Raw genomic sequence first — 12,790 nt, 5'->3', positions numbered from 1 at the left:
TATTTAAACATAAATAGTTTTAGAAAAATGATAAGGTTTTTATAATTAAATAAATAAGGAGAAATAACTTTATTAATTAAAGAAAATAAAAAAAATATTTTATTTATTCATTTGATAGGAAATAAAATAAAGTTCTTGTTTATAAAATAATAAAAATAACGAAAAATAGAATAAATAATAGGCTGAGAGTACCCTAACTATAAATAGAAACACGTTAGGTCAGTTTTTAGATATGTCTCTACCTTCCCCTTACTCTTAATTATGTTTTCCCTTCTTCTCTCAAACCCTTTCTTTTCCCACATACACCCAAATTTGTCTCAGTAAAATGATGATCCCGAACTTGTTAATCGTTCTATCGTTATGAAATTTGAGCACTAGGTTCATAACCCATTTTCGAACATTCTCACCGTAGAAATATCCTTCACATCATAGCTTTCTCTTTTCCCTTAGAGAACCAAAACCTATCCGAGTAAAACTACTATCCCGGACTCATCAACCATTGGATCATTGTGAAATTTGGATACCACCTTTGGAACCCGTGTTTGCACATCTTCATTGTTGGGATTTACAAAATAATGTCCACAGAGAGAGAAAGATACCTCACACAGAGACAGTAAAATGAAGCTACAATGCCTTCTCTTTCGCTTTAACGCTTGGAAACCCTAATAGAGAAACCAGAGGAAAAGCTTGAGAAATCTTAGACAACTGCTAGAGATGTCGCTATCACTGTTGGAATACACACGTGAGCTCACTTAGAGGTAAGGGATGAGTTTATCGCAATTGGGGTTCGAATGAATATGTGTAGGGGTCCTTAGAGGATCAAATTTGGATTTATTTTGGGATGTTTATCGTATTGTAATTCTTCATGTATGATTATGTGAAATTGTTTGAGGGGTTTTACTCCCTATGTCGTGAGAAGCATTTTTGTATAATTTGTTTGTGTTTTGGATAAGATTAGCATGATAAATAGTTATATTGAGATCATGAAATTGTGATTGAAATTGTGTATAAGTGATAAATTGAATATGTGATGAATTGTAGGATAACATGTCGCTTTGAGATTATGATATTGTAATTGAGATTGTGTATAAGTGAAAATTTGAAAATGTGTTAATTTGTGAGATACACGTAAACATGTGATGATTGATTATGACATTATGAGATGTTAAGTTGTTGACATGAGATTTGATTGTGAATAAATGTGTGGTTAACACTTGATATGACAATACTTGTGTTGTGAGTTGTGAGTTATACAAATAATCCAACTGGTGTTTATCTTGAGAAAAGTGTTTATGCACAGTGTTAAAGGGAAAGCGTAGGATTCCTAGTTTGAAACACGAGTTTGAGATCGTGGGTATTGTATAATTCATGAGCAGTGTCTGCGTGCAAAAAATTGTTTTGGGGGTTGGACCTAAATTAGAAAGGTGAGACCCTAACGGATTCTTCAGAGTCTAGACCTTGGGGCTAAAGACACTCGATTTGAGTGCTCCTTTAAGCCTATGTTGATCCCATATGATTGAAACATTCTTGCAAAATAGAGTGACCCTAACTGGTCACCTTATGATTTTACTTAGTGAGAGTGACCTGACATATCCATTGTATGGTGTGTTTTGTTATGTACTCCCAAGCGTCCTAGTGTGGTTTTTTTATTGACATGGTACCACATTACACATAGGATTGAGTCTTAGTGTAATTGTTGTATAATACTTGCTAATTGTTTATTATGAAATTGATGAGTGTTATTACGTCTTGATCCGAATGTGTGATTCATTTGTAATGTGATTGGTGATTGAAAAATTAATTTTAAATGATAAAGTGATGAAGTGACGTGGATTGTATTAAGTTGAGCTATGTTATAAATACTTCCCTAATTCATTTTGATTACATCTTTGTTTATTTGTACTTTTTTTTAGGAATGTAATAACTCACTTCCTGTGTACTATTTGTATTTGGATCTTGTGATGATCTCAAACCATGTGTTCGTGGGAGCAGATGACTAGGTGGATGATTTTAAAGAACCTCATGCTAGAGGGTGCTGAAACACAATGCTCTGATAGGATGTGACATTGGGGCAAATGTTTCTATATTAATTGCATAAAGTCTTGAACAATCTTGTTTTAAGCCGAGATGATTTTATTATTTTTAGGACACATTCTATTATGATGTTAGAAAAGTGAATGTGAGCCTGTTATCCTTTTGAAATGCTTTTATTTAAATGTGTTTTAAATTTTTTTAATTAATTTGGTATTCCAATTCCTTTTATTATTAGTACATATATGTGTGAGGTAGAGGGTGTCACAATATTCATTGAATTTATTAAATTTGATGATAATATATTTCTATAAAAAATATAATTTTTAATTGCATTTGAGTATATTAAAAAGTTACTAAATTAAAATTAATTATAATAAAATTTAATGCATTATATATATAACATTATTTTCATATTATTTCTTAAAAACTAAATTATAAATATATCTTCAAATAGAAATTTTCAAATGATTGTTATTATAATATATATAATTTAATTTGAAGACAAAGAAAGGGAGTGTTATGTATTCATGTTTATTATGTATTTTTTAAACACAACAAATAAACATGTATATGTAACCGTTTTTGCCACCTCTCCCCCCCCCCTCCTTTGTGTCGTTAAAGTCAAATGTAACAAATCTCTTTAATTACATAGTTGTTACCATTGTAATTTATCTAGTGTAAGCATAAAAGGAACTCAGTTTACTCTTTCAAATTTAGAAAAATAAATTAAAATGATTTATAAATAAAATTATGTTGTATTGATTTTAATCTATTAAGTGTTGAGAAGATGATTCATTGGATTTGAAAATGAAAAGTTAAATTATTATATATCCATCTATTTAATTATTTGATCCATCCAATCTAATCCAAGTCTTTTTTATTTTAATTATTGAATGGATTTAATTGGATTTTACATGAATATGGACAAAATAAATCACAGATAAATTGGATTTTGCCACTCTGATATTAACAGATGGATAAAGAAACAAACATATATATTTTGATAGATATAAGTATAGTTATACAAAGGTTAAACAACAAAAATAAGAAGATACGAGTAAAAAAAAATGAAATAATTAAGAAAAGAGACAAACAATCACTTCATCCATAGGGCATTAAATTACAATGTTTGAACAAATATACAAAAACCTAAACCCATCGTCTAAAAAGAGTGAGTTTCTTTGATTCATTGTTTCTCTTTATTTCCAACCCAGATACGTGTATTTTCCTAATTCCCATGTGTTGTGCTTTGGTCCTGTGGCCAGTATTCCTCCAATTGTTTATGCTCATTGTTGGTCTAACTACAATGAGCTTTCTCTCACCTACAATTTTCATATTTTTGGATTGCATATTGGGATTGTCCGTAGGGTATTGAATAGGTTTGCTTGTGTTAGATCTTAAGAAGGGAAACTCACACAATGATGAGAAGAGAGAATCTCAAACCACACAAATTTCCATCCCATCTCAGGTTTTGCTTGAGATAGTAAGAGATCAAATGGAACCATATTGACAAGTAGAACTAATTTCCTTTTCCCCTAGAGGAGATATTGCTAGATTAGCCATGGAAGTCTTGCCCTTTATTATATGCTTTCATGGGGGTGAAACAATTGGATCCCAACGTGATTGTCCTCTTTGCATAGAAGAATTCAAGAATGGAGAGTTAATTCAACCTTTTGGGGTTTGTGTCCATGAATTTCAGTTGTCTTTCATTAACTCTTGGTTACTTGATGAAAAAACTACTTGTCTAGTTTGTCACAAGGAATATTCAATTACGATATACTAAAGACAAATAATAAGATCATCTTCAATGTTTGTACTAGTATGTTTTTTTAATGAAAATGTGAATTCAAAGAAACTTTTTGTGTACTTTTGATGAGTATATGGATTCTAAAAAAAAAAAGTAAATGTAATAATATATTCAATCTATATTCCTCAACACTATTTCTCCTCAACAATTGCATTTCACCAAAGTTTCAAAAAAAATAATTTCATGTTATTTTTTTGTTACCAAGGTCAAAATAATGTTTAACAACACGATCAAGATGTTTTAGTAGAAGATCTAATAACATTCACATCAATGATAGTAGAAAAATAAAAACAAACAACAATGAAGTCTTATTTTACTAGGTGAGTTCAACTACATGGATCACACGATACCATTCAGTAGATTAAAAACCAAAGTTTCAAAGTATCTACCTTGATTATTTTCTTAAACATCCGTTTTGGTTTCCTTCTTCTCCTTTTCACTGAATTAAAAATCATGCAATATACTCTTCTAGTTTGTGCCTCTTGTGGCCTTCTTTATACATGCTCAAACCACCTTAGTTGATTTGTTGTCATCTTTTCATCGATAGGTGTTACACCAATCTTTTCTCGTAAATATTCATTTTGTATCCTTTCTTGTATGACTAGGGCAGCAAAAAAAAAAAAAAAAACTAGTGTAAGAAAATAATAACCATAACTAGTTTTATATAACTACTCATTTAAAATTAGTTATAAGATCATAAGTAGTTTTATAGTTTGGGTCATTTCAAATAACTTATTTTTATTTAAAAGTAGGTTGACATATTTTAGTATCATGTTAATGATTGATATATTTTAACATCATGTTAATGAGGAAAGTCATGATAACTAACTTTCCTTTGTTATGTCATCCAATGTGAAATTTAATTGATTGCACTTGTTTTTATTTTGTTTTTTTAGACCAGGTCCTATAAAAGTATGCTTTTTAGGGCTATTTGGGGGTTTAACTCACATTGGGCCATGATCAGATTGCGCTAAAAGGTAAGTGTTTAATTGAAGCTCAAAATTTAAATTCAAGCCCTAAATTTTATCAGGTGGGATCAAACAAATCTAACTAGCCTTAACCATTTTGTCTCTATAACTGGGTCCCCTATATATCTAGTTCTTTAATTTTAATTTCTCCATCAATCAGAATTTGCTATGATGATGTTCATGTTGACATCGTGGTTGATTTGACATAAGTGATTTTAAGTTCTCGAATTTCATAATTGTGCCATTTTAATCCTCTGATTCTATTGTTATACTTTTAACTAAATCAAAAATAATATAAATATATAAATAAAAAAGTATTCAATATTGAATATATTATTATTATTATTATTATTATTATTATTATTATTATTATTATTAAATGTAATATATATAGTTATGAACTTTAAAATAATATATTTACTACATTCATTTAATAATACTTTTACTATTTTCATGACATATATTTTGTAGTAAATAATAATTATAATGATACATTTATTACACATATATTTAATAATATATACTACATAAAATAACATAGTTTATATTATGATATATATACTTTTAATATACTTCTACATAAACATCAATTAATAAACAAATAATTTTTATTATTACATTATTATTCAAATGTTACATATAACAATAAAAATGAAGAGCGATCAAGCTACTCCAAGAGTAACACTAAAATAGTTACCCCTCAACTTCACCTTTCATTTTCTTTTCAACTAATAGTTGAAGGAAAGTAACTGATATATACCATTAGATTGAATGAAAAAATGAAAATGAAGGTTGAAAGTAGGAAGTGACTCTTTTAGTGTTTAGGATTTATAATTACTCTTGAATTAAAATTGATCCCATTTCAATAATAATATATTTAATAAAAAATATGTTTATACTTTATATATTTAATGAATACTTTTAAAGTGATGCAGATGAATTTGAATCCAACTAAAAAGATAATAGTAACTTTGCATCTCAATTCTTGGGTCCCACATCAGCAATAAAAGAAGAGAGAGCCACAAAGTATTGAAAAATTAGGAAAGTTGTACATTTTTTTTTACCTAAAGAAGATATGCAATGTTATTTGAATCACATACGAAGGAACCTTTCACTTGCTATATTCTATATTCAACATATTTTTAGACACACAATTGTATATTATTTATACTATTTTCTTTATAATCTCTATCTTAATAAAAGATCACACAAATACTATATATTTTCTATTTAAAAAATATAATAATGTTGAGTCATAAGATGAATCAAGACCCTCAATAATTTTGATTTGATACAAATAAATACTAAGTTTCAAAATTTGCATTTACAAACTAACATACAAAAGTGTTGTATCTATGCCTGATGGAACAGACAGTGGCAAATATATGCTAGTGCTGTCAAGCATTAAAGGTTAAGTTAATTCTTTGATTACTTGATGATTTTTGCAAAGGATGTTGGAACATCCTTCCTTGGATCGATCAAAGTGAAGAAAGTAAAAGTTGATTTGATCAGTGTAGATAGCAGAAGAAGTATTGCCCAAGGAAGACAAGCAAAGTGCTTTATAAACTTGAAGTTGACTCACATTTAATGCTCCAACGATCATTTGCTCCAGATGCAGTTTGAAGGTCATTTAGAGACTACAATTACTTTCTACTAAAGCCTATAAATAATGAAGAGTTGAAGTGACGAACTTTGATTTGTGTATTATGTCCAACCTTCAAGATCTTTATGTTTTAGATTTCATAAGTTTTTAGAAGCTATCAAAATACCTTGTAAATCCTTAGAGAAAAGACAAACATAGAGCTTAATTTGTATATTTGTCTTCAGTAAGACGATACTGTTATTTGTACGCACCCAAACCTTAAACAAATTTATTGATTTGTTTTAGAGAAAAAAATGGTTTAGTAGGAAGTAACACTAGGGGTTGTAAAAGCTTAGCGGATAAGCTTTGTGTTAGAGCTAGAGGTGACAGTGAACAATATTTATAACTTTGTTGAAAGTGATTGGAACTTGGTTGATTACCATGAATTGAACATTGTCTTAGTGACAGAAACAAACCAATATAAATCTCTTTGTGTTGAAAGTTATCTGTTGGCTAATGCTAAGTCGTGATTTTTTCTTTTGATAACTACATTTTTACTCTGCTATAAAAACATTGGCATGATTATGCTTGTGCGAAAGTCTATTTTTAAACCTACTATCAGACACAACTATTTTCCAAAATTTTACAAAAAAAAAATTATGATCACAATTCCACCCCCTTGTGATTTTTGTCTTTACAAATAAATATATATATGTAACAACTTATTTTTCTCTCTCACTCTTTCTCTCTAAAGTCAAATGTAGCATTTTCCTCATTAACTGAACCAATTTTGCCACTTTAATTTTTTCATAGCTGTAAACATAAATTGACTCAATTTTACATTTCAAATTTATAAAAACAACTAAAATGATCTATAAATATTAATAACATTTTTTTTCATTATTTAAGGTTTCACATAGTTTTAACATTAATCATTATAAAAAATAACATGCCCCACTAAACAACCAAAGCAACTTTGTGTTTCAACAACCTCAATTGACTTCGGATTAAGACCCAACTCGATTGCACTTGCATCTTGCATCTCAGTCCCTTTGGGGACCCACATGAGCGACAATAAAGGAGAAAGATGGTATTAAAAAAATTAGAAAATATGTACTTACTTTTTTTTACCCAAAGGAGATACAAAATGCTTTCTAAATCACATATGAAGAAACTTTTCACTTGCTCATATTTTTTGTTGGACATGTTATTGAAGTAACAATCTCTCTCTCTCTCTCTATCTCTTTCTATCTCTCTCTCACACACACATTGTCTCACTCATTGAAATTTTGTAAAAACAATTTAAACTGAATCCAATCCTACTTTTTAATTTGGAAAACTAAACTAAAGTGATTAATAAAAAAGTAAATTTTTTTAAATTATTTATGATTTCAAGTATTTTAAACATTAGTCATTATACAAAGAAATTTTACATGTCAAATTAAACAAGAGCAAATTTGAGATCAAAGAACCTTCATTGATATAAGACTTTGACCGAGTTGATCATACCATTATCTTGCATCTTGAACTCTTGTGGTCCCACATCACTCTCAAAAGAAAGGAGAGTAATAAAAAAGAGACATACTATTTTCACCCAAAGTGGATGTGGGATGCTATAATGTCACATATCAAAAGAACTTTCACTTGATCATATTTTATTTCATGATTTTCTATTGTATTGAATTAATTTTCGTTTAAAATTAACTTGAAATTATAATGATAAGTTGAATTTGTAATATCATTTTTTTAATTATGTAACAAAATTATAATAATAAGTTGAACTTGTCATGTTATTGTTCTTTTAATTATGTGACTAAGTGTTTTAAAAAAAATTCTAGAGGAACTAAATTGATTTTACCTTAATAAATAATGAGCTTAAATAAATTTATGTTTTGTGTGGGTGTTATGGATCATTTTTGCCTATTTTTTGTGATGGGCCTTAAGGGAGATATGGATGGGCCTTAGAGGGATCCGAGAGCTTTAAACCTAGAAAAAGATTAGAACCCCTCTCTTAACTTTACTTTCTCATTTTCTCTCTCCTAAAGACATTCTATAGGTTATGAAGGTTGAAAGGGTTGAAGCCGCCGACACTAAAGCAGATCTTCTTTCATCTTAGGATTCTTGGATTGCTCACTTAGTATGGTGGTAAGTCTATCCATTCTCTATTTCCTCTTTTGTCCTATTTTATCCTCTCTTTTGAGGCAACCCATAGTGGGTTCCATAGAAAAATTTGGGTTGTGATACTAAATTTGACTTGGGGTAAAGTTCTTGTATAGGGATTGGATTCATGTTCTTATATTATGTGCTGCCGATAAGTGGAGTAAAGTTCTTTTCTTTGGATTAAAGCTTCCTTATTTCCCCCTTTCACAAAAGATAGAAACTTGAAGTTTGAATAGATAAGGAAAGCTTAACCTTCATTTGAATTGAATGATTGTTAGAAATGATTGCAGATGACTTGTGGATTGTTTGAAAATTGCATTTTTTTTTATCATAATTGAGGTTTTGGGGACCATGGATGAGCTTATAGCAAACTGATTTATGAAAGTTGAAAATTTGATGAATTCACATTCTCATATAAGCGAGAGTGAGCTTTAGCGAGTAGAGCTGTTAGCTTAAGAAAGCAAAGCTCTAGAGGGTGAATGATACTTGGGTAAATCCTCACTTAAGTAAGGACTTTTTGCTTAAGTAAGATGTTTGCTTACGTGAGAAGGGCTTTTAGCTTAAGCATAATTGGGTTTGATGTACCTCCATGTTTCAAGTTCCAATTTATCCTTAAAGTTGAGAAATGATTTAACATACTTAAAAGGGGGTTTTCTAAAATAAATTGAGAAGTTTTATCCTTATGTGGTGTACTTTAACAAGAACTTGAGAATTTGGTTGAGGTGAGGATGAAAAATCCATGGTGAGGATTTCCCCCTATGTTTAGGAGACTACTAGTAGGTCCATAAACCATATGTGTATGACTAAGACCCAAGTCAATCACACTAGATAAGTCAATTTCCTCTTTAATTGCAACTTTAATTTATCCATATATAGGTTTAAATGTAAACTGAACTCAATTTTATACTTTCAAAATAATAAAAAAGTAAGCTAAGGAGTAAATTTCACAAACCACGCCTTAACTTTAAGGAAATTACACTCAATGTCCTTCTATTATTTAATTCTACAAAAAAAATCATAACTCTTTTCTATGTGTAATCTTGTGTAGTCTTCCCCCCAAACACAATTGACATTGTTAATGGAAATGATGAGTATTATACTCATATCTCTTGTGTTTTCTATAAATTATGTCACATATCCTTCTGTTAATTTTATTAAAATATACTAATATTGTACTTGTAACACCCCGATTGAATCACATTAGAATAAGAGAGATCCAGAGGCTATGCAGGTATGAAACTATACAGCTAAGGATAACTTAAAAGAATTAATTGATACTACCTATACAAGTAAGATGCATCTACTTTTTGGTTGTTCATCACTTAAGAAGTTCATAGTTAAGTGCGCTTGACTTTGAGTAGTTATGGGATGAGTAACCTTTTAGAAAGTTTCCCGGAAATCGTGTAGTGAAGACAAAATATGCTGAAAATTCTTGTGGTTCTATGTGGGGAAAGCCATTGAACCTGGAAGCATGCACAACCTCATTGTCGAGGTCTTGGAAATGACTGATTTTTACCAACAAGGATGTTGACTGAAGTGTCATTGTGTGAAGTACCATAGAGTGCAAGCTGCCGAGTAGTTAAAAATCAGGGATGCTACATTAATTATATAATATTAATTATAACATTTATAATGCATAATATATTTATTGAACTATTATTATTATATAAAAAATAATTATAACAAAATTTAATGTGTACTTATATATATATATAATATTAGTGATTTCTATTTGACTAAATGAAATATATAGTATATATAAATATACTCATATTTTTCTTATTAAATATTTATTGAATTTAACAAATATAATGATCATATATGTATATTAAGTGTATAATTTATTAATTGAGTTTATCTATTAAAAGATCTATTAAATAAAAAGTAATTATATAAAATTTAAGTCAAATTTAAGATTTCCTCTTTAACTGCACTGACTTTGCCACTTTAGTTTATTCAGAGGTAAGCATAAACTAAAGTTATATTTTATGTTAGGATCTCTCTCGTAAAATTTCCATGAAAATACAACACAAAACATAAAATTTAATTCAATTTACATTTACACACCTATGTGAGCAAGTGAAGAGTTCATTCAGAAGAAATCTGGGCCTAACTCAACCCTAAAAGCTAGTTCAAAGGGTGACGGTTGCTCTCACCTTATATACTATATCTTGACACTATCTCTAGTCAATGTGGGACTTGGGGGCTTGGGTTTTTTTTTTCCAATTCACCCCCTCACGCCCAGCACTCTTTTGGGCTTGGTGCGTGGTCCTTTTGAATGGATCTAGGATAAGCTCTGATACCAAAAAGAAATATGGGCCTAACTCAACCCTAAAAGCTAGCTCAAAGGGTGAGGGTTGCCCTCACCTTATATACTATATCTTGACACTATCTCTAGTCAATGTGGGACTTGGGGGCTTGGGGTTTTTTTTTTCTTCCAATTCCTTCATGTTATTCAAAGAGCATCCCACAAACAAAGCACGAGAGAGAGAGAGATGAAAGTTGTTATTATTATTTTTTTGAAAAAGATATAGTAAATGTATAGTGTTTGTGTAATCTTTTTTAAAATGGAAACCGTAAAACTAATAGTATAAATAAAATTATGAGTTTGAAAACATGTTGAGCATAGAATATGATTAGCATGAAATTTTCATATGTGATTTGAAGAACCTTTTAAAAAAAATACTAAACTAATTTGTTTAAAAAATTTGAGAGGTATATATAACAATATGTGTCAAACTCAAATGTAAGTGTTATCGTTCAACTATATGTCAAACTATACTATATGACTTTAAAGGAAAAAACATGAGAGAAAAGTGAAAGTAACAAAAATGAGAATGTTGAGATTGATGTGTGGTCATACAATGAAGAATAAGGAATGCATATATACAAAAAATGATTCGTGTAGCACCCATAGAGAAAAAAGATGACAGGAAATCAGTTAAGGTAATTTGGGCATGTACAAAGTAGGCCACAAGAGGCACTGACTAGAAGAGTATATTGCATGATTACTAATCTAGTGAAAAGGAGAAGAGGGAGACCAAAAATAATGTTGGAGGAAATCATCAAGGGACATATTCTAGAACTTTGGTTTTTAGTTGTGCCAAATGGTGTCAAGTGATCCATATAGCGAACCTCACCTAGTGGAATAAGGCTTTGTTGTTTGTTTGTTTTTATTTTTTTTACTATCATTTATGTTAATTTTATCAAATCCTTTATTAAAAAATCTTGATCATGTCTTTATACATTATTTTGACTATGGTAGCATAATATACATCACATGAAATGCCAATATTGAGGAGTATAGATCGAATAATATCAAATCAATAACCACACAACAAAGAAACATATATTTATATTACATTTACTTTGTTTATAATCCATATATAAATTATAAATAAACAAAAAATTTCACCAAATCCGCATTTTCATTCACTGAAAATTATTATAAACATGGAAGTTGATTCTTTTTAGGTTATGGAAGATGATCTTATTATTTCATTTAGTACATAGTAATTGAATATTCTTTGTGGCAAACTGGCCAAGTAGTTTTTCCACCTAGTAACCAATAGTTAACATAGGACAAATGAAATTCATGGACACACCCCCACGCCCACCCCCACCTCCCAAAAAAAAAGGTTGAATTAACTCTATATTCTTAAATTCTTCTATGCCAATAGGATAATTAATCACATTGGGATCTATGGGTTTCATCCCCATGAAAGCATATAATAAGAGGCAAGGCTCTCATTACTAATCTAGAAATATACGCTCTAGGGAAAAAATAAAGTAGTTGTTGTTCTTGCCAATATGGTTCCATTTAATCTCTTACTCTCTCTCAAGCAAAATCTGAATTGGGAGAGAACTTTGTGTATTCTGAGGCTCAATGCATCCAATGTGCATCCTTTGAGATTTTTTGCTCTCGTCATTGTGTGACTTTCCCCTCTTAAGATCTAACACAAGCGAACCTGTCCAATACCCTGACAACAATCCAAATATGCAATCCAAAAAAATAAAACATTTAGGTGAGAGGAATCTCATTGTAGTTAGAACAATGACCATAAATGATGGTAACAATATTGGCAACAAGACCAAAGTACGACACGTAGAAATTAGGAAAACAAATGTATATGAGTTGGGAATAAAGAGAAATAATGAAAAAAAGAAACTCACTCTTTTTAGACCGTGGGTTTAGGTTTATTTATATTTTTTTTTTCAAGCATTGCAATTTAATACCTT

This window comes from Glycine soja, chromosome 14 (genome assembly GCF_004193775.1).
Source record: "Glycine soja cultivar W05 chromosome 14, ASM419377v2, whole genome shotgun sequence".
Taxonomy (NCBI): Eukaryota; Viridiplantae; Streptophyta; class Magnoliopsida; order Fabales; family Fabaceae; genus Glycine; species Glycine soja.
Note: the sequence above shows the minus strand (reverse complement) of the source record.